This window comes from Eretmochelys imbricata, chromosome 1 (assembly GCF_965152235.1).
Source record: "Eretmochelys imbricata isolate rEreImb1 chromosome 1, rEreImb1.hap1, whole genome shotgun sequence".
NCBI lineage: Eukaryota > Metazoa > Chordata > Testudines > Cheloniidae > Eretmochelys > Eretmochelys imbricata.
This window is the reverse complement of record NC_135572.1, coordinates 332,489,678-332,516,734: the sequence shown is the minus strand read 5'-3', so window position 1 is coordinate 332,516,734 and position 27,057 is coordinate 332,489,678. Positions and strand designations below refer to the sequence as shown.

Sequence of the window (27,057 nt, the reverse complement as noted above, 5' to 3'; positions counted from 1 at the left end):
ACCCATTAGGTGGCCCAGCAGAGATTGCGGAGATTGTTCTCCTCCTTTTCCCCATGCTGGCGAGTGATGAGGTTAGCTGAGCAAACGGCAGGTTTGTGCCACTAACAAAAGGAGCAAAACTGAGGACTGCCGTGAACCTCTGAGGCGAGCAAATCTGCCAGAAAGCACAGAACCCACCAAGGCAGAGGAGAAACTTTGTCACAGCTGTCTGGAGGGGCTCACAACTATGAATACCTAATTCAGGGCAAACTGTCAGAAAACAGGGTGGATACCTGAAACTGGTGGTATGTTCTATAATTAGATTTTACCAAGCCAATAACAAATATGAACTCCTGGATCACTATACCAGTTTTAGCGTGGAGTCACAGACAGTCCCCTTAGACTCTCTAGTCTATCTTGCCACCCAGACAAACTGAACTTTGTGATAAAAGGTCACTCAAACCTAAAAATCACACCACATTAGCTTTCTCACAGTCCCAAGAGACAACACTGGCAGCCAATTCTGTAGTAAACTAACTATAGTTTTATTAGCTGAGAAAAATAGAATCTCAATTATTGAGAGGTTAAAGCAGGTAAAATATATGTACAGGTGAGTCACAGTCTATAATTCCAAGTGGCAGCAGAGATGCAGTAATCTGCCAGTTTCCCAAAAATCTCTCAGAGCTACCCAGAATAACTCTGGGATCTCAGTCTTCTTGTTCAGTTATTCTGCTCTGTTAGAATCCAAACAGTCCAGAGATAAAGGATCCTTCTTTGAATCCATATTTATCATATCTTCACACAGAGAGCAAGCTTATAGTGTTTCTACGCACATGGACTTTTCCTTTGGTGACAGTGAGTGAGGAATGCACTTAGAGTCCTTGACCTCACAATGATCACTTGCTTTGAAATTAGCATTTTCTGTTTAAGTCTTTCATTAGTATTTCACAAGATTTCTTTGATGGGTTATTTAGTTACAGGATATAGACAGTGTAAATGTATAACAGGAACAGATAAGTGAAAACAATACAAATAACATTCTGTTAGTTTTCATTAAGTTTAAACATCTGAATACATACTTATACATTTAACACTTTGGTCTGTATTAACACACAAGTAAATTGGGCTGTGGCCCTGGATTGATCTGGTCTGTCAGTGTCACATCGGTATTGCCAATAAATCTAAAGACCCTAAGGGCACAGGCTCAGGAAGATCACTACCATCGGGGGAAAGGAGTGGGAGAGCGCAATCTAGCTCCTCTAAAGTGGCCCCGATTGGAGTCACCTAAGGACTTGGTAGTGAATACTTAGCATTGTAGAAGACCAGAATGACCTCTACTGGCCATTCATCGGAGTGCAGAAGACTCCCGGTACCGCTAACTTTCTCTACATCAACTGTTCACACTGAGCTTGCCTCAGCAGTACTGTCCACTACTCCAGTACCACAGGAATTTTGTTTCTGTAAAGACTTATTAGACTCAGACACCTGACTTGCCTCTACTCGGCACTGACATAATCTCTGTACCAGCCACATCTTGGTCCCCTGACTTATGTGTGGTACTGAGGCAATCTCCTCCACCTCTGTCAAGCAACGATGAAGAGGATGATGATGATGATTTATATACAGTTTCAGTGGAAGGCTCTCTGTTACAGTATCAAGGAGACAGCCAACCAGAAATCGCTACAGCCCCAGTTTACTGCCATTTGGTATGGACACCAATGCCCTTTGCACCACCTCAGTGGGATCCTACTGGGACCCATGGGTGGCCTATAGACAGCAATTCTTGAGGACCTCTAATATCACCCAAAGGGACAGAGGAAGACAATCTCCCTCATCTTTTCTATCCAACCCCCCGATCCATTTGAAGAACAGGAAATGAGACTAGACAAGGAGGTTACTCCTATGACCAACATCTCTTCGTCTTTTCCTGATGAAGCCTTTATGCCTCCCGCTCCAACCCTGGCAGATGACTTCAACAGTTTCAAGATCTCATTAAGAGAGTAGCAAACGCGCTAAAAATTCTGCTTGAAGAAGTGAAGGAGTCACAACACAAACTGCTGGACATCCTACATACCTCAACATCAGCTCATACTGCGTTCCCCATCAACGAGGCCTTGTTTGACCCAGCAAAACCCATATGGCAGCCACCAGTTACAATACTTCTCACATACAAGAAAGCAGACAAAAAATATGTTCCCTCTAAAGACATGGATTTTTTATTTTCTCAACATTATTCAAATTCTCTTGATGTTGACACTGTAAATGAACATGGCAAACAGCACCACGCTAAATTGACACCCTATGACAAGGACTGGAAACGACTAGATTTATTTGGACGAAAATCATATTCGTCAGTGATCCTACAATTTAGGATTTCTAATTATCAAGACATTATGGCAAAATACAATCATATCAACTACTATAAGTTAAATGCCTTCATCAAACATCTCTTAACTGATGAAAGAATAGTTTCAACCAATCATTCCTGAGGGTCAGCTCCTTGTGAGAACATTGTTGCAGGCCTTTCTGGATGCTGCTGATAACAGCTGCTTGCTCCATCTCAACAGCAGTGGTCATGCAAAGAACCTCATGGCTTCACCTTTCTGGCTTTCAAAAGGATGTACGATCCATTGTGGAAGACCTTCCATTTGAAGGATCCAAGTTGGTTTTAAAAAAACTGACAAATCTCTCCATACATTAAAAGATTCTAGGGCCACATTGCATTCCCTGGGAATTTACACACCCACACAAAAAAAAGATATAGTAAGTCACAGATGGCACAGAGATCCCGGCCTGCTCTGTTCCCTCCTCCCCAGAGCCATTATGAATCCCAATGGAAAGGACGACGACTACAGAAGCGCAGACCAGCTGCCCCACAATCTTCAAAATCACAGCCATCTACATCTAAAGACCAATTTTGATGTATTGGTCAAGGCCCCAAGTTACCATCCTCACCTTTATTTGCTGCAACATCTCCACCCCTTCAGTGACTATCTTACAATTTTTATCAAAACTGGGAGTGTATAACCACCAAGTGGATGCTGGAGATCATTTCCACGGGATATTTGATCCCCTTTACCTCCCTCCCTCCTACTTACACTCCCTCCCTAGCCTCCTTCGGGATCTTTCCCGTGAGCACCTTTTACATCAGGAAAAAAAACCCACTATCTTCTGAACTGAGGTGCTACAGAATCAGTTCCCACTCAACACAGAGGAAAGGGCTTTTATTCCAAATACTTTCTGATACCGAAAAAGAATGGTGGTTGGAGATCCATTCTGGATCTAAGGTCACTCAATAGATTCGGAAAGTTCAAGATGAGCAGCAATAATCCTCTCTCTGAACCAGGAAGACTGGTTCTCTTCCCATGACCTACAAGATGCTTACTTTCATATCACAATCCACCCATTGCACAGGAGGTTTCTAAGATTCACTCTGGGTCAAGAATATTTTCAATACAAAGTGCTCTCATTTGGTCCATCATCTGCACCCAGCATGTTCTTGAAAGTCCTTGCTGCGGTAGCAGCACATCTTTGCAAACTAGGAATTATGATACTCCCATATCTAGATGATTGCCTGCTCAAAATGCTTTCTTTCAATGATGCTCTGAGACCCACACGAAAGACTATGGATTTATTCCTTCAGCTAGGACTACAACTAACTGTCTGAAAGTCCACTTTAATCCCAGTACAACATCTGAAATTCATAGTGGCCTATCTAGATGCAGTGTAGAAGCCAAAATTTTTCCTCCCATCACACAGCTTCAATATCTTAACCAACTTAATCTCAGCAGTTCAGGCCAGCCCTCAGACTTTGGCCAGAAATGGTCTTCAACCATTGGGGCACATTGGGGCAAGTATCTTTGTAATAAGTCATGTGAGACTCCACGTGCATTGCCTTCAAGAGTGGTTCAGAACGGTATACATTCCAAGCAGACACAGTTTAAATAAACTTCTTTTGATGCCCTTGACGGTCAAAAGCTCGCTTGGCTGCTGGAAAGATCCTCACAATATCTGCACCGGGGTTCCCTTCACTTAACCACTCCCATCATTAATACTGATGATAGATGCACACATATTGGGATGGGGAGCTCATCTGGAGACCCGCACCATTCAAGGCAAATGGTCCTCTTTTGAATCCACCCTGCATATCAACTTACTAGAGCTCAGAGAAGGCAGGAATGCCTGCTTACCTTTCCTACCACTGATCAGAGGCAAGCATATAAAGATTGTGACAGACAATATCTCTTGTATGTTTTACATAAATTGCCAGGGAGGAGCAGAATCACTTTCCCTTTGTTCTGAGGCAGTGAAACTCTTGAATTGGTGCATTCATCACCACATCAACATCTCAGCAGCCTACCTTCCAGGCATACAGAACACTACAGTGGATACTCTCAGCAGAATTTTTTCTCACGATCACAAATGGGAAATAGACCCCTCCATCCTTTATAACCTATTTATACACTGGGGAGTCCCAAATATAGACTTACGTGCCACAGCTAGAAACAAGAAATGCTACCAATTCTGCTCCAGGGCTGGTCTGGGTCACCACTCTCTTGGAGATGTCTTTCTCCCTCAATGGAACAGAATTCTCTTGTATGCATTTCCACCAATTCCTATAATATCCAAGGTCCAGCTCAAGATAAGAAAAGAAAAAGCCAGGGTTATTCTTATAGTTCCACTATGGCAACACAGACATGCATGCCAATCACTCTACTGTCCATACCTCACCACCTCTCTCAGGAAACTGGACAGATCCACCACCCCAATCTGCAGGTTCTCTGCCTCAAGGCATGGCTCCTTGATCCAAATCTTAGAAATGAACTGCTCTGAGGATGTAAACAAGGTGCTGTTATTCCTCACTGAAACTACTTCTCACACGTACATTCAGAAGTGGAAGAGATTCCAACTCTGGTGTGACTAAAAACATGTTACCTCTACATCATCTCCACTACCACTAGTGCTAGATTACATCCTAGAGCTAAAAAAGTCAGGATTATCTCTAAAATCCGTAAAGGTGCATCTCATAGCCATCGCTGCCTTCCTTCATAAGATAGACGGTTATTCTGTGTTCACTCATCCTACAAGAAAGAGGTTTTTCAAGGGTATGGGTAACCTCTTTCCACAAATCAGGCGTCCTACATTAGTATGGGACCTCAACCTTGTCCTCAAGTGCCTTACAAGGCCTCCCTTTGAATTTATGGCCACTTGCTCTCTTCTATACCCCTCTGTGAAAACTGCATTCCTAGTGCCCATCACGTCTGCTTGGAGAGTGAGAGGTGCTCTAATGGCATACCCCCCTTTACAATCTTTTTCAAAGACAAGTTTACATTATGACCACAACCAAAATTCCTACCAAAAATACCTTCAGACTTCCTCATGAATCAGCTTATCCACCTCCCAGCCTTTGTACCCAAACCACACCGGGACAAAAGGGAGGCAACAGTGCACACGCTTGATGTCAGGAGAGAATTAGCATTCTATCTGGATGGGACTAAACCCTTCAGAAAATCTCCCAGACTATTTCTTTCCATTGCAGACAAATTTAAGGGATACCCAGTCTCTAAGCAGAGATGGATATCAGACTGCATTACCTATTGCTATTGTGCTTATGACCTTCGACCTCGTTCTAGAGTATGAACTCACTCCATGAGGTCCCTCTCCACTCTAATAACCTTTCTCAAGATCACAGAAAATACAGAGCAGCAACTTGAACATCTGCTCATACATTTGCTGAACATTATGCAGTCACTCGCTGTAGTAGGAAGAGAGCCTGAGACATAAGCTCTTGAATCAGAGGCCTGGCCTGAGGCCTTAGTTAAAGTAGTGGTCAAAAGTTTGCTAATATAAAGGAATGTCAGCAAGAGACAGGCTGTAAGCAGGAGTCAGGCTCTACCTGTGTACACGCTCACAGAGCCTGGCAAGAACAGGGTTGGTATTGCAAAAACACACACATTCCTAAGAAAGTCTAGGCACAGGACACTCATGCAAACACATTCCAGGAGGATGGTACCAGAACACGCCAATGCCAAGTCTGGTACAAACACCTCCCCAAATATGACAGGAACACAATGGCCTCTCTTAAAGATAAGGTCAGGATGACAGTGTAATGGATAGAGATATTTTGATTGAACCAACATGTACAAGGTAATGGGTGGTAACAACCTACGTCAGGGGGCAGTAACTAACTATGTCAGAGGGGCAATATGTAACTTGTTTGTATCGGTGTATAAAGGGGTATCTTAGAGGGAATGTCTTTGGTTAGCCTGGGGGGGGTAACAGAAAGTCCCAGCACTCACTGAGCTGCATCCATTGTCACGGGCATAAATGTGTTAGTCTAACTGTAGACATTAATCCGGAGAGTTAGGACCGTGCGTCTTCAATAAACCTGGGCGGGTGCCTTCGTACCTTAACGGATCTTGTGGTCATTGGGTGGTTCATTTGAGGTCAGCTGTTCCAAGTGTCTGCACAGAGCTGGGACAGCACACAGGGAGAACACACACACAGCGCCAAACATCTAACAACACTCACAACTCAGCATCTGATGCCATATTTAGCTGCACTGTATTATCTTCAATATTGGATTTGATTCCAAAGCCCCACCCCTCCATTAGGGGGTACTGCTGTAGAGTTAACTAGAGTGGAGCACCCATAAGGACACCACTTGAAGAAGAAGAAAAGGTTACTCATCTTGTGCAGTAACTGTGGTTCTTCAAGATGTGTGTCCCTGTGGGTGCTCTTCTACCTGCCCTGCTCTCATCTGCTTTGGAGTTCTTATTAATGAGCTCTGTGGTAGAGAAGAAACTGAGGACAGTTCACCCGCACAGTGCTATATAGCACCAAGGCAGAGTGCGAGACAGGGAGAGCGCATGTGTGGGACAAATGCGGGACCTAAAAATCTCCAATCTGAGCCGCAGGGACGAGAATACACCTAGAGTGGAGCACCCATAGGGATACACATCTCGAAGAACTACAGTTCGTTATTGCACAAGATGAACAAACCTTTCTTAATCTCAATCACAGGTTTAGGCAGGATTGAGTGAATCTTTCATCTCCTGAGGTAGATAATATTTGTTATATCTAACTATCCATTCTCCTGAACATTTTACCTGATTTGTGTGGACAACTGGAAATACATATTTACACATGGACCCGAGCCTCTGCTTCTTTAACACATAGCCCTCTAGTGGGTAGAAGAAATAGGAGGCCTGAATCATTTGACCTAAGCCAGGGAAAGTGGACATTAAAAGGAAGAAGAGGGAGATAATATGAAAGGGAAGAGGAAAAACAGAGAGAGGACAGTCATAGTTTTTTTCCCATTTAAATGCTTCCAGATTGTACTTTCACTTTTGGTTTGAAAACAATACAATTCTCTGGAGGAGCTTCAGGCACCTAGAACAAATAAGAGCTATAAAACCTTCAACTAAGTTTATCTCCTTTCGTAGCCTCTCTGCATGATAAAAAGCTGCTTTATTCTTTTTCTTGCATTGTGCTTGGATGATTTTAAATGTGTTCAATAGATGTATAAAAATAGTTTGCTTTGCTTCAGTAATATATGTGGTTTATTGGTAAACACATAATTGGCTGAAACTGTTGGATGGAATTGGCTATATGATCTGGAAGTTTGCCAAACTTCCTTTTTTGGCAGTTTTGCTGAATTACATTTCTCTTATGTAACATACAGAATTACTGTTAAGACATTAATCTTTTTGCATGGCAAAGGTATAATAGTGAATCTTTTATCCTGAACTTTTCCTGAAAGAAAGTGCAGAAAATATGAAGGGGTCTTTTTATTCTCACATATAGTGATCTTTTTATTTTAGGCAGTTTTATTATAATTGAAATATAGTTTCCTTTCACAGTTTGGCAAGTTGCCTGAAGAAGAGTACACTTCTGAGAGAGTGGAAAAAAAACATTTTACAAGTAGTTGTTCTATATACAGCATTTATATTCAGATTAATTTCTGTTCACAATATTCCAATCCTGTTATTGTGTTTAACACTAGCAGTGTGTTATTTTTTCACATTCTTTAGGATTAGCACAATTTTTAGATGTAAATCTAGCACCAAGTACATCCATCATTGAGTACAATCTGGCTCATTCAGCTGGAACATTTTTGTTACTGTACAGCACTGTGTTGCAGTATTGGTAACTTTTACATTGAATGATTATGTAATTGTTAAACCTGAAATTTCCAGAATTGTATTTGGAACTGAAGGCAAATTAAAAGCAAGCTGTACTTCAGCACTAATAATTGAATTGCAAGATATACATGGAGGGAGACTTTTCCTTAGGGTTCCTTCAAGCAGCTCTTGGAGCCTTGAATATCCATCTTATTTCCTCTTTGTTTCTGTCCTTGAGAACCTCTAACTCTCATTGAGAAGGCTGGACGTGACTCCATCAAAGCTTAGTTGTGTTTCTTTAGTTGTTGCTGAAGAACACATGAGGGTACTCCTCCCTCAGGGCGAAAGGGCCAAACCCTTTACCCTACAAAGAAGGATGTTCTATTGTTAGAGTTCTAGGTCAGTTTTCCTGGAGAATGACCTGCTGGTTTCAGTCAGGCATGGTTTCAGTCAGTCATTAATCTCTAGGAAATAGAAGGTGCTTGTAGCTACTTTAAGCTATCTGTCTGTGTATATTTAAATATTAAAAAGGACCTTAGGGTTTTTTTCTGTTATATATGTGATATCACATGAATGTCATTTATCTGATCTCTCCCTTTACCATAATGTTTCTCTGTTGTATTAATTTAAACGGAAGATATGGACCAAAGGTGTTAACATAACCCAGCCACTGTCCAACTTTAAACAATGTTAATCCAGGATCGGAGTTTGGAATACAGAGACCTCAGCCTGCTTAATACTATGGCAAACACCATTAAAATCCTTTTAACCTTTTATTAAAGAAACAGAAAAGAAAGAAAAAGTTAAAGCATTTGAAGTGTAAAGTATTAAGTAAGGCTTTCATTTGTAGGCAATTAGTTTAATACAAAATCACTAAATTCAATTTAAATAAAAAAAAAGGCAATACATTTTAATAATATTTCATGTTCCCTTTCCTTTAGCTGGAGAGAGGTTTTAGAAGGAAAAAACCCCACTTTGTTTGATAGTCTCTTAGGCCTTCTCTACACTAAAGGGAAAAGTCGATCTAAGCTACACAATTTGAGTTACGCGATAGTGTAACTTCGATCTATTTACCGCAGGGTCCACACTATGTGATGTCGACGGGAGACGCTCTCCGGTCAACTCCCCTTACTGTTCTCGATCAGGTAGAATACAGGAGTCAACAGGAGAGCTATCGGCGGTCGATTTAGCGGGTCTTCACTAGACCCACTAAATCGACCACCGATGCATCGATCACCACAGAGTCAATCTTCCGGTAAGTGTAGACAAGCCCCAAGATGGTATCAAAGACTGTAATAACTGCCCTTTTGGGTAAAAGAGAAGAAACTAGTTGAGATGAGCTGGAGTTGTTACTGCTGCTGTTACAGTCTGATCTTGTTTCATCTCAGATGGTGGTTGAGTTTCAACCAGAGTGGATAATAGTGATGATGTAATCTGGGTACCTCTCTCTGGCCCAGTCTGGTCAGGACATCTCTCAGGATCAGGATGAAGGCGGTCAAGGAAACAGTGGGGATGGCAGCAATGCTGTTGAAGCTTGCTCCCGTAGCCTCTGTATTCCCTCCCCCCCCAAAAGCTCTCTTTAATGACCCACAAAGGGGATGATGGGTGGAATTGCCCATCCCCTCATTATTTTGTCCACCAATTAGACCTAATATCCAACACACCAGTTTGGTTCATTAATTTCTGGTTCTGCATCTTGTGTTTTTGCCAAGCAAGATTTCAATATTGTCCTGGAATCATAGCAATGTGGCCTTTTTTGTTTGGAGTTATTTAGTCTGTCTGTCTGGCTCTTGGCACCTATTTATAAATTCACTACTGAAAGCAACTTGACCTACTTTACATCAACGTTTATTATTTTACGTTATTGTAACATCTTACGAATTTTCATATACTTCTTACAATTGGAATAAAGTTGTAGGAGCAGTTATTACAATGCCTCCCAAATACAGTATTCAAAAATAGAAACAACTATATCTCTTTCTTCCTTTCCAGTCAGTAGGAGAAATGATTGGATTCATTTATATGTGGTTTTATTTCTAAATAAATGCATGTGTGTGTGAGCATATGTATGTAAAGGATTCACTGAGGGATAGCTGAGGTGAATAAGTGAGTTTTGTGTTCTGACAGTGGTTACTCTGTTTATTCATATCTTTTGTGTGAGTGAGTTCCATGGCCCAGGTCCAGTTCCTGTGAAAGTTCTGCCTCTCACATTCATTTGCCTCCCCCTGTTGGCTGATAGTTTCATTGTTCTGGAGAAACGTAGCCATCCTGGAAGGTCATGTTTATGGGAGGGAGAGGCAGTCCTTCAAGTATCAATGGGCAATCCCTTGGAGGCTTTGAATATCAGATAGAGACCATGAATTGGACTTTGTATTCAATGAGGATCTGGTGCAGAGAGTGGAGCACTGAAGTGATGTATTTGTGGTGACTTGTGTTGCTAAACAGAAATGTTTCTATGTTTTGTACCTGTTTGATCTTTTCCAGGGTGTCTGGCTTCATTACTAGTTGGGAGCTGCAATAATTAAGCCTAGAGATACATGTGCATGGATCACAATGACCAGGTCTTTGCTCAACAAGAGAGGGTGCACTCTCTTTGGTCAGTTTCAGATGGAAGTGGGTACTATTTTTACCTCATCTGTTAGGCACCCAGTAGCACTGGGAAGTCCAAAAGGACCACAAGGCTGCAGACTGTCTTGACAACTTGAGGCTATATGCCCTCAGGAGTAGAAGATGTTCTTTAAAGTACTCTCCTTTTCCTACTGACATCATTTCAGTCTTTCCTCAGTTAATCTTTAGCCAGTTTCTCTTCAATCACATGGTGATTTTGAGTAGACACAGGGAGCTGAGAGATGGTGCTGTTGATGACTGGTGAAAAAGAGCCTTAGAACGGTCTGTCACTTACATATTGCTGGCACTTCACTTGGTGTTGTTTCACCAGCCTCCTCCTTACAACTTCATGTAGAGACTGGAAAATATGGGAGAGGGGAATTGAGCATTGTGGTACCCTGCAAGATTTGGAGGTGGAGGAACAATTTCCCATAGCATCCCTCAAGCTCTGTTCTGAGAGGAAGAGCTAACACCAGTTCAGGACATTTCTCCTGGAGGCTCTTGAGGCAGGACAAGAATACTTAATGATCAACTATATCAAATGCAGTGGAGAGGTCTAGCAGGTTGAGTATGGCTGTACTTCCTTTGTTTATGGTTAGAAGGAGGTAATTCATCAGCGCAACAAGTACTCTCTCTGTACTGTGCCCTGGCCTGAAGACTTACTGAGAGGAATTTATTCGGGGTACTGGCAACTTAACAGGTGGTGTTTGAGTCTTCATTTTCCTCGTTTCTTGATTAGCTTGCTTTAAAAAGGGTGGTTAGACACTGGGCAGTGGCTTGTGAGCTCTTGAGTATTGGTTTCTTGCATATTTTAGGGTGGGTTGCCCTCAAAACAAGAGTGGATAATTTCTGTTATAGGGATCCTAGGATTTCTCTCTTTTCTTGCACTCTTTGAGAAGAATAGGTATCAAATTGGCATGTGGATGCCCTGAATATTGTAAATGTCTCCATGACTATTTAGCGAATAGACCATACTCTTGGAAGGATTGCAATTTGTTTCTGGTCCAGCTCTTGGCTTGTTGGTGGCTTAAAAGGCCATTCCAGAAATGGGTGAGCATGTCATATGTTTGCCTGTATTGGGTAGTTCGGATTAATGCCTGATGTGGTAGATTAGCCAATTGGTTTATCAAAATTCCAATTAGTTTATAATAAGAAAAGGAGTACTTATGGCACCTTAGAGACTAACAAATTTATTTGAGCATAAGCTTTCGTGAGCTACAACTCACTTCATCGGATGCTTGTGCTCAAATAAATTTGTTAGTCTCTAAAGGTGCCACAAGTATTCCTTTTCTTTTTGCGAATACAGACTAATACGGCTGCTACTCTGAAACCTGTCTTTATAATAAGAGTTACTTACATTATTTTACCTTCATACGTGTTACCAACATTCTCATAACGTTAATTTATATTGTGATTATGGATGAGTAAAATAACATGTATTAGTTAACTAAGAAAAAACACAATTGTTATCAAATTCCTTCAGTTAAAAATAAAGCAAATCGTGTCAGCAAAAAGTCTAAATGGGTTTTCTGGAAATGTGGAGGAAACAGATGTTGAATATCAAACTGTCTAAATGTCCGGTGGAAATGTTTTTCTCAGAATGAATTTTGGCTACGTGTCTTAATTGCCTCTTTAGTTGGGACCTATTTACAGAATTTATGGTCGGCAGATCTTCAACATTGAAGACTGTTTGGAGGTGTTCCAAGGTGCCCAAAAATCAATATTCTAAAATTGTAGTGATACTGTCAACAAATGTGTAAATGGAGAAAAATTCTATTCCCTTTCCATGCCCCTATTTTAGTGAGGGTTGATCTCTATCTCTCTCTGGTATCCTATGGAGCCACATTATTCCTTTTTTTCCCACTGTACTTATACTAGCTGTGCAGCAATTCTCAAAAATGGGCAATATTTTTGGGGTTACATATACCCTGCACATATCCACATAATATATCACTTATTTCATGTGTGTTTAGATGAGAGATGAGGTGGAGCTGTCAAGCGGTGCCATAAGCCTATAAGCAAGGTGAAACAATGGTACTCCAAATGAGAGAGTCATTTTTTGCACAGTTCCAGACACACTGCAACATGACTATGACTATAGTTTTTACTGTTTAAGTTAATTTGTACACCTTAATGTGAAAAGGTACCAGATGGCTAAACCTACCAAATGATAATATATTAAAAGTTTTTTGTTGGTTTTACATGGGCAAGTCTTTTTTTCAGAAATAATGAAGTTGCTTAGCATGTGACAAAAATGGCAAATATCAATGTTTTGCAAAATACTATCATGAAATGTTTTCACATTGCATATTCCTAATTGTCAAAGCATTTCAAGTGATAATAGTTCTTCTATATTTTCAACTGAAATTTGCTGATCACATCAGTCTCACACTGAAGGCTGTGCACCAGTAACAGTAGATTTTAATTCAGTGACACTTATGCACAGGTCAGTATTAGTGTTAGGGATGACAGTACACAGCTTCTTATTTCAAATATGCAAAAGCTATGAGAGAAAGAGATGGGTTAAAAAGAAGTAGTGAAGACAAACTCCACAAACAAATGCTTGCCTCTGCACCGAAGAGGGATGAAGAGTATATTACAGCTTTTACTAGCCAGATCATCAACAATATGACAAACCCATCTGACTCTGAACCACATGCAGAGGTGCTTATTAACATATCTACTAGACTGCATGTAACATAAGTTGCATAAGAGTCTCTTCTGAAAATAGCAGATGTTGGTGAACAAATGGAGAGATTTATGAGACAAGCACTTGATTCTGGTGGGACACAGCTTCTTCAGCCCAGTCAAGAAATCTAGCATCAAAATGTTTGCTGACATGATGAACAGTAAGACCAAATTTAAGTTTGGCAAGGGAGGGACAAATCAGCTATAGCAGCTATCAGTCCAGAAATTGTTTTTTGCAGAGCCCTGTCCTTAGTAAGATGAGATGATCTTTCAATGGCAATAGTTCTTAGTCACCCAATAGGACCAATCAGAAGAACAGACAAATTTGAACTAGGGCATCAGCTGGAATCTCAATCTGAAAGAATCCATGAACTAAGAGCATGCAACAAAGAAACCACAGTGTACGTCAGAGATGCCATGACTGTCATATAAATGATGGCTGAAGACAAATTCCATACCTTTGATGAATTGGCTGCTGAATACTGAGGCAGGTCTTAATAGGATTAGCTTTGTCAAATCCTCTTATCAAAATCTTTGATAGATATGACAAGAGTAGCTCTGGGAAAACTTGTAACAAGACAGGGCTGGAAAGGATTTAAGATTGGATGCAAGAAATACCAGGTGATTGGTGGTTGCCCTGTTGCCTCAATGCAAAAAGTTTCTGAACATGGCATCTAACAAGTCACTTCTAAAATTCCTCTGTGAATACATGGATGCACCTGAGAGTGTAAGAATACACACAACACAAACAGTCCTTGCTGGAGGCTTTTCCGGTGGTGAGGTCCATAAACAGTAAAGGTGTTGAAGAAGCCCAAGACTTCTACAGTACCGAGGAGGAAGCAGACAGAAGGAAGCTTCTGTGTGCTTTATGTGCCAGTATGGCTTTTGGTGTCAAAGGAACCATAGTAATTAGGACACCTGATATAGATGTTTTGGTCCTTGCTGTTCACTGCTTTCCAAAAATGGAACACATTAGATAACCGCTTCAGAGATCTTGCCAAATTGGGAGAGCATGAAGGACAAGCCACAATTTCTGCAGCAAGAAAGTTGGTAGCAATGCTGTATAACCAGGGCAAGAAAGAAAAGGAGACCCACAGAGACCTGAATTGTTGCACCTCAATCTAGCCATTAAAAAGGACACATCACTGACTGAACTCCCACCATGTGAAGACAGTTTGAAGAGCAAGTCAGAAGAGCATCTTGGCAAACAAAGATTTGGATATCTTCACACACAGGTAAACCAGATATTTGATCACCATTGCAATATGGATGAAAAATGAGAACAGTGAACTAATTCCTGTATTCTTCAAGGGCCCAATGGCACCTGAATTTCTGCAAGACCTTATTTGTGCATGTAACAGTAGGGGTCACTGCACAATCAGCTGTGTCTATAGTCAGAATAATCTTCCCTGCATAGAACTGTGTATGTGCTAAAGCAATGAAGACTCTGGTAACCCATGCACTCGTGATAGAGATCATAATGATGAACAAAATGATGATAATGGCGTTGACTAGAGATGTCATGAGCACTATTACATTTCAGTGATACTAGTACAAATTTCTTATTAGATTTTTTTATTTTATTTTTTTACCCTTTAGATTGTTGATGTGATGGTTTGAGAAATCCACAAAGAGATCCAATTTTATGTCTTGAAATAATACATAGTCATTAAGCTAATAGAAACAAATGCAAATATTTCAAAGTGGGTTATCTTCATGTGTTGATGGTGTCATTGTTTATCACTTTTTCTGTGGTAATGGAGCCATTTGATAGCTCCACATCATAGTTCATTGTTAAAATAGACACAAGAAGCTTTCAAATGATGTATGAGGTGCATGTGTGTAGAGAGCATACACTGTCAACCAAATCAGTGGTGTCTACCACTCACTTATACTCCTCTATCCTTGCTGCTGTATTTCAAGATTACTGAACTTCAGTGTTGTGACCCTCTCCTTTTGCATGTTTCTTAGTCCTAGGTATATAGGAATGGTGTTGTGATATAAAACAGGTTCGGAATTCCTGCTCTGAATAATGGTTTCCATCCTCCCATGTGAGGAAAACATGGATTACACTGTCTGGAATCTATCAATGTTGTTGCTCAATTGGGCAGAGAAATTATTGTGGAGCAGTAGGAGACATAGAAGGGCCAAAAATACCAGTGCAAAGCTAATTGTAAACAATTTAAGGTACAATACACAAAAAAATTACTGTCTGAAAAAATGCCCACAATTTAATCAAGTTTTAAGTAAATTAAAGCAAATTACTATTATAATGAAAAGTATTAGGCAAATTTAACTAAAGGTCTTGCTGAGCCACTTACAATATAAGTAACCATGCATTGCAAGATTTCTTATAAATGTACTCTTTTTTCATCCTTCTTCCTCCCCAAATAAGAGATTCCATTCTATTCCGAAGAAGTGCGCACATATTATTCCTTTTATTGTTAATGGGTTTGTCATGGTTACATGGCTAGCTGCACCTTGCCTCCTTTCTGTTTTTTGTGAGTGTAGGGCCATAGGTGTTAGCTCCTTACCTGTCACAGGGTGGAATCACACAAGACTTCCCCTCTTAGACTGGGACCTGGCTACTGTACCTTGTATATACTGTGGCAAAGCACCTCTTATCTCTCACCAGCCTTAGTGCTTCCCCCCAAGGCGATGGTGGGCCTGGGGTAATCAGCCCCACTCAGGAAGGGTTTGCCTTCCCCCTTCTGTGCTCCCTTGGTTGTATTTTCAGGGTAGGCCTGAGGGTGATCCCACACCAAAGAAAAAAAAGGAAACAGTCTCAAACAAAACCCCAGGGGGCAGGGTACCTTTCGCTGCCCCCCTCACTGGGACAAGATGTCGTCCTGTTGGTTGCCCTTGGGTGTCAGTCCTTCCCCTAGCAGGCACTCAGTTTTGGCTGTCTTCCCTATGGGAAGGAACATAGTGTCTCACCCTGGAGCAGTTTATTTCCCTGTTGCCACTAGCCTGGCGGCAGCAGCTCATCTTTTTCTCTCTCTCTCCCTTGCTGTCCCCAGAGGAGGGGATTTTTAAAGGCCTCAGGCCGCCCTTAATTGGATTCAGCTGTCTGTAATTGACCTGAGGTAACCCCTTCTCAGCTTGTAGGAAAAAGGGCCTTTAACATTCTAGGGCTAATATATCGGCCTTCCAGGACCCCCTTGCAGCCATCCGGCCTGACTTTGTCACAATACCAACTGCTTGTGTCCCTGAGGGTCTGACTGGATTTTGAAGGACCTGCATTTCTTCTTTTCAGGAACCTGTAACCAGTGATATAGTGATCAACAGCCTTCTTAAATCAGAATATTTTATTTAGTAGTCTGAACAAAGCATTAAAGAATTATTTTAAAACAACGAACTGCCTGAACATATCTGTCTTACATAACGTTCTCCCTTCCCATAATGGCAACCTAGGGAGGCCTATCTTCTTGAGACGCTCCCCATGGATACCTGTGTCTGACTATCTTTTTCAGTCTGCTTCTCCCTGTAACGACAAGAGAGTGTGCTTGTAAATCCATCTTCTTTGTTTTGAATTAGGCTTATTCAAGTGTTGGTTGGCTTTTGTCTTTACCTGGTCAAAACATTTAAGCAGGCTGGTAGGAGACTGAGCCGGAGTTGTTATAGCCAATAGTTCTGGGGTTGTCCAAAACAACTCTGAAGTGGCAACTGATGGGTGGCCATCTTGAGCTATCTTCTCCTTCCTGTCTGATAGACCCTTGATGAGAAATGCTTAAAACAAAATACTCATGCAGAAAACATCATCCCAATAACCAGGTCAACATACATTATTAATAAATATTACAGAGCAGCTCCAAATTCATTGCAGGCTTCCTTGCTAAGACCACCTTCAGTTATCTCTCAAACTTCTTACACAGCCCCTGCCGCCTTAACCCTCTCTTGCCACAAAAACAAAACTTGACAATAGTTGGCAAGTTCTCTCGTTATCTCCTTCCTTCCCATTTTCCACCTTGCTCATTCTTCACATTGGTCTCTGACTATGAGGCCTCCTTTTATCATCTGCATCTGATCTCTGTTCCCTTGAACTCATCACTTTTCATCTCCTGTCATCCTTGGCTGCTACCTTCAGCTGCTTTCTGTCCTCTGACTACTTCCCTCAGCTTTCAAGCATGCACTTGTCGGATTTTTAAAAAAACAACAAAAAACTCAATTTCTTTCTATCCCTCTAGCCTCCCTAACTGCTGTTTCCCTTTTGTCTTGAAAATCCTTCTAGATAAGTTAAAATGGCACTTGTCTATCCTAATTGTTGACCTGTTTGCTGACTTAGTTCTACTGTTAGCTATTGTCTTTCTTTTCCTGACTTCTGTGACTCCTGTACTTTCTAGGTTCTTCTCCTACCTTGCTGACTGCTCCTTCATTTAGCATCTTTACTGGATCATCTGCCTGTTCTCTCCCCCTGCTTGTCAGAACCCTGTAAGGTTCTTTCTTGATCTCTTCTACCTCTACATGTTCTTGATGACTTCATATGCTCTTAGTTCTAGCTGTCCCTTTTATGCGAATAATTCCCAAATTTACTTTAGTTCCAGGTAGCCTGTCTTCCATCTTACTGCCTCTGACATCTCTTGATTGTCTTGCCATGATCTCATACATGTTCTCTCCAAAAACAAATGTTTTATCTTCAACTACTTGACCTCCACCTCTTTTTCTTTCTCTTAAATTCACTGTCCTTACTGTCTGTCAGGCTTGTAAACTCAGTATAATCTTTTAATCTTCTTTGGGCATAAGCTTTTGTGGGCTAGAATCTTCTGTCACAAGGGTGGCCAAACTTACTGACCGTACCAGCAGCATACAATAATCTTCAAATGTTCAAGAATTGCAAGACACGCACAACCTTCCCTACGGGGCAGTGCCTGCTGGGGCATGGGGCTTCTGCCCTGAAGGGTGGCACCTACCGGGTGCAGGGCTTCTGCCTCCACACCCCTGCTCCATGGGGCTAAAACCCTTAGTCCCACCACCCTGCTGCAGGTCAGACACCTGAATCTCCCGCCCCCACCCCTTCCAGCCCCAGTCTGGTAGGCGGAAAAGGGGGGAGCGTGAGGGGTTCTGTGGACTGCACTTTAACTGCAAAAAAGAGTTGCATGCAGTTCACAAGCCATGGTTTGGCCATGCCTGTTCTATCACATCCCCTATATCCAGTCTCTCATTAAATCCTGTTGTTCTATGTGGATACAGCATATGTACACACACACACAAAGTATATCTGGTTTAACAACAAAAAACAATGTGCTACACTCCAGATATTTTACAGTCTAGGTTAAGACATGACATGAGTAGAAATGATAGGAAGCACTGGTGGGATTAAGGGGAAGTAAGGATAGGTGCAACAGAAAAACACATGGTTGCTTTGGTTATTAATGTGAATATCAATTTCTACTTCCTCTTTAATGTAATAATATTTACCATTTTCTCACTCTATTCACTCCTGACATCCTTGTCAGCAATGGAAATATCCTCAACTAACTCCCTCTTGAGGCAATTGTGGGTGCTTAGCTCCTCTGAAAATCAGATCACTCTTACTTAGGTTTGAAAATTTTGGCTGTAGTAGTTTTGTAGTAAGTGGTTAGATTAGTTTTCTGTTCTATTTATTATAACATATTTGGTCATTAAATATAGTGGAAATTATCTGAATAGTTTATGAATGTTTACATTGTTCATTAAATCATCGTGGCAAATCCCAAAGAGACATGGCCTACTTGCAAATCAAGCACTACCTTGTGCGATCTGAAGGTGGCCTGGTTGTATATACAGTTTATGTCCATCACTGGCAATCTTATTGCGCCACCAAAGCTTTTGACACCCATGTGATAGTTCAGAAAAATCAGCTGTCAATATTTTAGTACTTTTTGGCTTTCAATTATTGCAACCATTTTATGGTATATAGTATTACTGCTGGGGGAATTCTGCGCCAAAAAAATTAAAAATTCTGAGCACAATGTTTTAAAATTCTGGATATTTTATTTGTCAAAACACCACAATATAATCAGACCAGTTTCAATTATTTTGGTAATTTATTTCAAAATACCTGTCAGCAACTATTTCTGTAACAATACAGACAATGGAAAAGATTCAGGAAACTTTTTTTGACAAATAGACTCTTTACTAGGCATATTATACAGAATTCTGAGTACTAATTCATTTAAACTACAATATAGAAACTTATTTACCACACCCTTCAGAAGCAGTGCAAAGACTTGGGGGAGTCAGGGGTAATGGAGTAGCCGAGGGAGAGGGAAGTCATTGCTGGGAAGGAGCCTGGGAGTGAACTTGGAGGACTGTTGGTTGTTGGTGGGAGAAGTATGGAATAGGGAGAGATTGTTAGGGAGCCTCCCCCATGCAGACCCTAGCTGACCCCTAGCTTCTCATTCAGTCAGACACATCTGCCCCATTCCCATGTGTCCCTGTACCCCCACTCAGCCACCTCTTTTCTCCCCATCCCCATATATCCCTGCACTCCCGCTCCCATTCAGCCCCTGCCCCAGTCTGTTCCCCCACTAGTCTTTCTGAATCCCAGTCTGTAACCCTGCCCCCCAGCAGCCCCATGTGACCCACACTGTCCATTCCCCCTCCCATCCCATTCCTCCTGACCTGGCCGCACTGTGAGGAAGGCAGCCTCTTTCTCTTCCCTATCTGCAGCTGGTCTGTCCTGCCTGGGAGCAGCTGCTTTGTTGTGACATCACAGCAGCCCCGGGTGAGTGAAAAACATAACTGTAGCACCTTTTTGGCAGAATGTATTGTCTGCTGGAAAAAAAAATTCTGTGTGTCACATGAATTCTGCACATATGCAGTGGTGCAGAATTCCCCCAGGAATAATAGTATAGAAGTCAGTGATTCTCAACTTATTAGACATTGTGGGCTGCATATGAAAAAATCATACCCCCCCCACCCCGAGTGATATATTAGTTACATTGACTTAAAGCAGTATCTACACTCTGCTATGTCGATGGGAGACGCTGTCCCGTCGACTTAGCGTCTGCCTCTTGGAGAGATGGAGTACTGAAGTCGACAGGAAAGCGCTCTGCCATAGACTTACCATGTCTTTACCAGACCTGCCAAATTGACGCTGCTACATTGATCGCAGTGGTGCTGATTTTGCGTCCCAGTGTAGACAAGCCCCTAGTATACTGTGATGGGGCAATTAATAAGACTGATGTATAATTCTGCAAGTGTTAATTAAATTATAATTTTGTTATGGAATGAATATCTGCTTGTCCTGTTGAGAGAAAGCAAAATGTATACTGCTCGTTGTCTATTTCAAAACAAAAAAAAGAAAAAAAATACTTTTCGCAGTAAATTGAGCCAAAAGTACCGAGGGAGCCAATCTGTTGAATAAGAAGGTGTTGTTTGCTGTTCTTTCTGACTACAACTGCATTTCAAGGCCACTGCCCATGGTGTGTATACACACACTATCTTGTGTGAGGAGTCTTGGATCACTTAGTGCTGTTATACACCAGTAATCAGTTGGAACCTTTTATATGATAATGTTGCTGCCTTAAATACATGTTACATAGCACTACTCAAGCTTTATCTTATAGAGTTATTTATTGTTAGTCACTTGATACAAGAAAATGAGTGATTCCATTACACTAATGAGTTTCTGGAAGTGTGAAATATGGTTTAATGGTTACTGTTACAGTTTTTATTCCATAATGAAGATATGATTTTGAGACTTTCCTGTGCAATTAATTTATTGTAACTAATTAGTGTATCAAAATGTCTAGAATCAGTAAATAAATTGACAGATTTCAGAGTGACTTCTGGGTACTCTTCTGGTACACCACACAATTCATTGTCTACAGCCAAGCTCTAAGATACAACTGCATTTGCTTCAACCCCTCAGACAAAGACAAACACCTACAAGATCTCTATCAACCATTCTTAAAACTATAATACCCACCTGCTGAAGTGAAAAAACAGATTGACAGAGCCAGAAGAGTACCCAGAAGTCACCTACTACAGGACAGGCCCAACAAAGGAAATAACAGAACACCACTAGCTGTCACCTTCAGCCCCCAACTAAAACCTCTCCAGCGCATCATCAAAGATTTACAACCTATCCTGAAAAATGATCCCTCACTCTCATAGATCTTGGGAGACAGACCAGTCCTCGCTTATAGATAGCCCCCCAACCTGAAGCAAATACTCTCCAGCAACCACACACCACACAACAAAATCACTAACCCAGGAACCTATCCTTGCAACAAAGCCCGATTCCAACTCTGTCTACATATTTATTCAAGTGACACCATCATAGGACCTAATCACATTAGCCATGCCATCAGGGGCTCGTTCACTTGCACATCTACCAATGTGATATATGCCATTCATGTGGCAGAGGGGCATTGCTGGCATGTACATTGGCCAAACCGGACAGTCTCTATGCAAAAAAATAAATGGACACAAATCTGACATCAGGAATCATAACATTCAAAAACCGATAGGAGAACACTTCAACCTCTCTGGCCACTCAGTAAAAGATTTAAGGGTGGTAATTTTGCAACAGAAAAGCTTCAAAAACAGACTCCAACAAGAAACTGCTGAGCTTGAATTAATATGCAAACTAGATACCATTAACTTGGGTTTGAATAGAGACTGGGAGTGGCTGGGTCATTACACATACTGAATCTATTTCCCTAAAGTTAAGTATCCTCACACCTTCTTGTCAACTTTCTAAATGGGCTATCTTGATTATCACTACAATTTTTTTTTTCTCCTGCTGATAATAGCTCATCTTACCTAATTAGCCTCTCACAGTTTGTATGCATCTGATGAAGTGAGCTGTAGCTCACGAAAGCTTATGCTCAAATAAATTGGTTAGTCTCTAAGGTGCCACAAGTACTCCTTTTCTTTTTACAGTTTGTATGGTAACTTCCAACTTATCTGTATGTATATATATTTCTTCTTACTATATGTTCCATTCTATTTATCTGATGAAGTGGGCTGTAGCCCACAAAAGCTTATGCTCTAATAAATTTGTTAGTCTCTAAGGTGCCACAAGTACTCCTGTTCTTTTTAAATAAATTATGTTCGTAGTACTGTGAGGTGCAACTAACCACATATTTCTGAACAGGTTAAGGACAAAGTATGTAAAGAGAATGGGGGTGTGTGTGTGTGTATGTGTAAATTAAAAAAAATTCAATCTTGACAGAGTAGAAATCAGAAACGGATAATAAATATTGCAAGGATTAATTGTACAATATAAAAGGAAGTATATTCCCTACGCACAGCGTCGAGTAGAAAAGTTATTTAAAACTATCAGCATGGTACACCATGATCTCTTTATAATAATATTTTCTTGTGTATGCAAAGCATGAATAAATTTAGTGCTTACCAATGGTGAAAGCATGTTGACTTTTCTCTCTCCATATGTTTAGTGTAATGAATTACATATAGTCTCAATTATTTAGTTATTGAAGTCCTCTTAATTTTTCAGTATAGCAAGGGGATGGATAGCTACCATATAAATAGTATTACCTTTTCTATGTTCTGAGTGTGAGCTATATATTTATTTTAATTTAGAAATTGATTCATTTCTAAAGTAATTTTACTTCCATTTGTTTTTATAAGATAGAACATACTATATATAGTGATCAGTGAAATACTTTCTGGATTTCACCTTGACTGAATGGATGAACCATAATTTACAAAGCCCAAATCCTCCTCCTGGCAAGGCAATATATTTCACTTGTATGCAACTCCCAGCATGTGTGGTATTGGTAATGTAATGCACTTTAGTAATTCATATTTTTCTTTGAAATTTTTCTTTAATCCTGGTCTTCTTGATTTATTCAGGGTTCTATGTGTTCGAATGTCCATCTCAGTGAATGAGCTAAGTGATACAAGATGGTACACAATTAGAAGATTTAAATAAACAGTTTTACTTTGTAAAACTAAGCAATGGGGGAAAATAGTGGCTGTCTATATTATGTTTCCTTTCAGTACTTGCATGATTATAAATACTATACTGTATCACATGAAACTAGGGATGCTTTATAGAATAGAATGGCTGACGATGGTGACTATTACATAAAATGATGATCTGGAGTGCGTAGTAGCAGTGAATGTGAGTATGATAAAAGCTTCATGTGCTTTATAACCAGGAATGTGGGATGAGCTAGAAAGGAAAATTGTGATGGATGAAATATCACAAGTAATACAAGCTATCAGCCATGAATGGAATGAAAGATACCTAGGTATGACTTGGTCAAAAAAGAGCTCTAGAAGTGTATTGTGATCACAGATGAATAGTTGTATTGGAGTAATAGTGAGGAAGTGTGTAACTTGTCTGGAGTTTCAGAAATGCACAACTCAGAGAACCTTTAATACTGCATGGACAACCTGTAATCCCATAGGACATAGTCAGATTTGTTTGTACTGGGAAAACATGAACTCCTGATCATAATGGACTATTCTAGCAACTTTTCAGTAGTGACATTTTATGATATCACAGCATCAACTGTGTTCAGGAACGTTAAAACAATGTTTGCACATCATGACATTTCAAGGACTATAATAATGCAATGGACCACAGCTCAAAAATAGAGTATAAAATTTATAAATTTCAGCATAAGAACATAAGAATGGCCATACTGGATCAGACCAAAGGTCCATCCAGCCCAGTATCCTGTCTACCGACAGTGGCCAATGCCACATGCCCCAGAGGGAGTGAACCTAACACGTAATGATCAAGTGATCTCTCTCCTGCCATCCATCTCCACCCTCTGACAAACAGAGGCTAGGGACACCATTCCTTACCCATCCTGACTAATAGCCATTAATGGACTTAACCTCCATGAATTTATCCAGTTCTCTTTTAAACCCTGTTATAGTCCAAGCCTTCACAACCTCCTCAGGCAAGGAGTTCCACAGGTTGACTGTGCGCTGAGTGAAGAAGAACTTCCTTTTATTTGTTTTAAACCTGCTACCCATTAATTTCATTTGGTGGCCCCTAGTTCTTATATTATGGGAACAAGTAAATAACTTTTCCTTATTCACTTTCTCCATACCACTCATGATTTTATATACCTCTATCATATCCCCACTTAGTCTCCTCTTTTCCAAACTGAAAAGTCCTAGCCTCTTTAATCTCTCCTCATATGGGACCCGTTCCAAACCCTTAATAATTTTAGTTGCTCTTCTCTGAACCTTTTCTAATGCCAGTATATCTTTTTTGAGATGAGGAGACCACATCTGTATGCAGTATTCAAGATGTGGGCATACCATGGATTTATATAAATGGCAATAAGATATTCTTCATCTTATTCTCCATCTCGTTTTTAATGGTTCCTAACATCCCGTTTGCTCTTTTGACTGCCACTGCACACTGCGTGGATGTCTTCAGAGAACTATCCACGATGACTCCAAGATCTTTCTCCTAATTAGTTGTAGCTAAATTAGCTCCCATCATATTGTATGTATAGTTGGTGTTATTTTTTCTAGTGTGCATTACTTTACATTTATCCACATTAAATTTCATTTGCCATTTTGTTGCCCTTTTAAAGTCCTTCACAGTCTGCTTTGGTCTTAACTACCTTGAGCAGTTTAGTATCATCTGCAAACTTTTCCACCTCACTGTTTACCCCTTTCTCCAGATAATTTTTGAATAGGATTGGTCCTAGGACTGACCCTTGGGGAACACCACTAGTTAACCCTCTCCATTCTGAAAATTTACCATTTATTCCTACCTTTTGTTCCTGTCTTTTAACCAGTTCTCAATCCATGAAAGGATCTTCCCTTTTATCCTATGACAACTTAATTTACATAAAAGCCTTTGGTGAGGGACCTTGTCAAAGGCTTTCCGGAAATCTAAGTACACTATGTCCACTGGATCCCCCTTGTCCACATGTTTGTTGATCCCCTCAAAGAACTCTTAATAGATTAGTAAGACATGATCTCCCTTTACAGAAACCATGTTGACTTTTGCCCAACAATTTATGTTGTTCTATGTGTCTGACAATTTTATTCTTTACTGTTTCAACTAATTTGCCCGGTACTGACGTTAGACTTACTGGTCTGTAATTGCCAGGATCACCTCTAGAGCCCTTCTTAAATATTGGCGTTACATTAGCTATCTTCCAGTCATTGGGTATAGAAGCTGATTTAAAGGATAGGTTATAAACCATAGTTAATAGTCCCGCAATTTCACATTTGAGTTCTTTCAGAACTCTTGGGTGAATGCCATCTGGTCCCAGTGACTTGTTACTGTTAAGTTTATCAATTAATTCCAAAGCCTCCTCTTGTGACACTTCAATCTGTGACAATTCCTCAGATTTGTCACCTACAAAAGATGCTCAGGTTTGGGAATCTCCCTAACATCCTCAGCCGTGAAGGCTGAAGCAAAGAATTCATTTAGTTTCTCTGCGATGACTTTATCGTCTTTAAGTGCTCCTTTTGTACCTCGATCGTCCAGGGCCCCACTGGTAGTTTAGCAGGCTTCCTACTTCTGATGTACTTAAAAAACATTGTTATTACCTTTTGAGTTTTTGGCTAGCTGTTCTTCAAACTCCTTTTTGGCTTTTCTTATTACATTTTTACATTTAATTTAGCAGTGTTTATGCTCCTTTCTATTTACTTCACTAGGATTGGACTTCCACTTTTTAAAATATGCCTTTTTATCTCTCACTGCTTCTTTTACATGGTTGTTAAGCCACGGTGGCTCTTTTTTAGTTTTTACTGTGTTTTTTAATTTGGGGTATACAGTTGAGTCTCTATTATGGTGATAACTTGTGATATCGATAACATAGGATATCTTGTCTTGAAATACCACAAGCAAATGAATTAGTAGATTGTGGAGTCTATAGAGTGAAGTAGTAGCTCCAATAAGCAATTGATGGAAAAGAAATTGCACATTTCGTGCCATTCAACTACAGAGCAATGCTTCTGCAATGTTGAAAACCACTGGCTGAACAGTTATAAAATAAACATATACATACTCAATTACAAGACATAAGACCTAACCAAAGGAATGACAGATAACTCTAGTCCTGGCAAAAAGATTGACCGATCAAAATTATAACAGAAGAACTAGGCCTTTATCAATTAGTATACCATAGATTCTGCATTGGCCAGAACAAACTACAGTGATTAAAGAAACGTAACATCATCAGTATCCAGTTATGATAGAAAATGGAAACCATTTTTTGAAGGAATCTGCTAATGACCTAAGAATGAGACAGAGTGAGAATGAACATATATCAAGGAAGAGTGAAGGGAGAACAGATACACTAAAAGGACAAAAATACCTTAATGGATTGATCCAGCTTCCAGTTGTGTGAAGAGACTAAAAGATTTAAGACAGATAAGCCTAAATTCAATTTTCTTCTCAATAGATCTAGGAGGCTGTTAAAATGTCTGACAAGACTGACTGAGACCTGTTGATACTGTGATAACATAAAAGATAACAAGTTAAAGAAATGTTTTTGTTAGAATCTGTTAGTGTAGAGAATTGGAGGTGTGGGGGGGAAATGGGAAATGTGCTATACTTTCGCAGGGAGTCTATTGTGTTTATACATGCTGCAAGACACTATGCAGTACTGCACTATGCTTCCTCTTGACACTCTCTGTGTCTCACACAAACAGACAGAAACCAGTTGCAGAGCATGAGACAGAGCATACAGCCATGCTAGAGTTACAGCATATCAGTACT

General features: G+C 40.4%; 1 protein-coding gene across 1 annotated transcript in view; it reads left to right on the top strand.

Annotated features, from left to right (window-relative positions):
- Positions 1-27,057, top strand: part of PRKAR2B (protein kinase cAMP-dependent type II regulatory subunit beta) — a 148,036-nt gene that overhangs the window by 79,927 nt on the left and 41,052 nt on the right. The gene's annotated exons all lie outside the window — the stretch shown is intronic.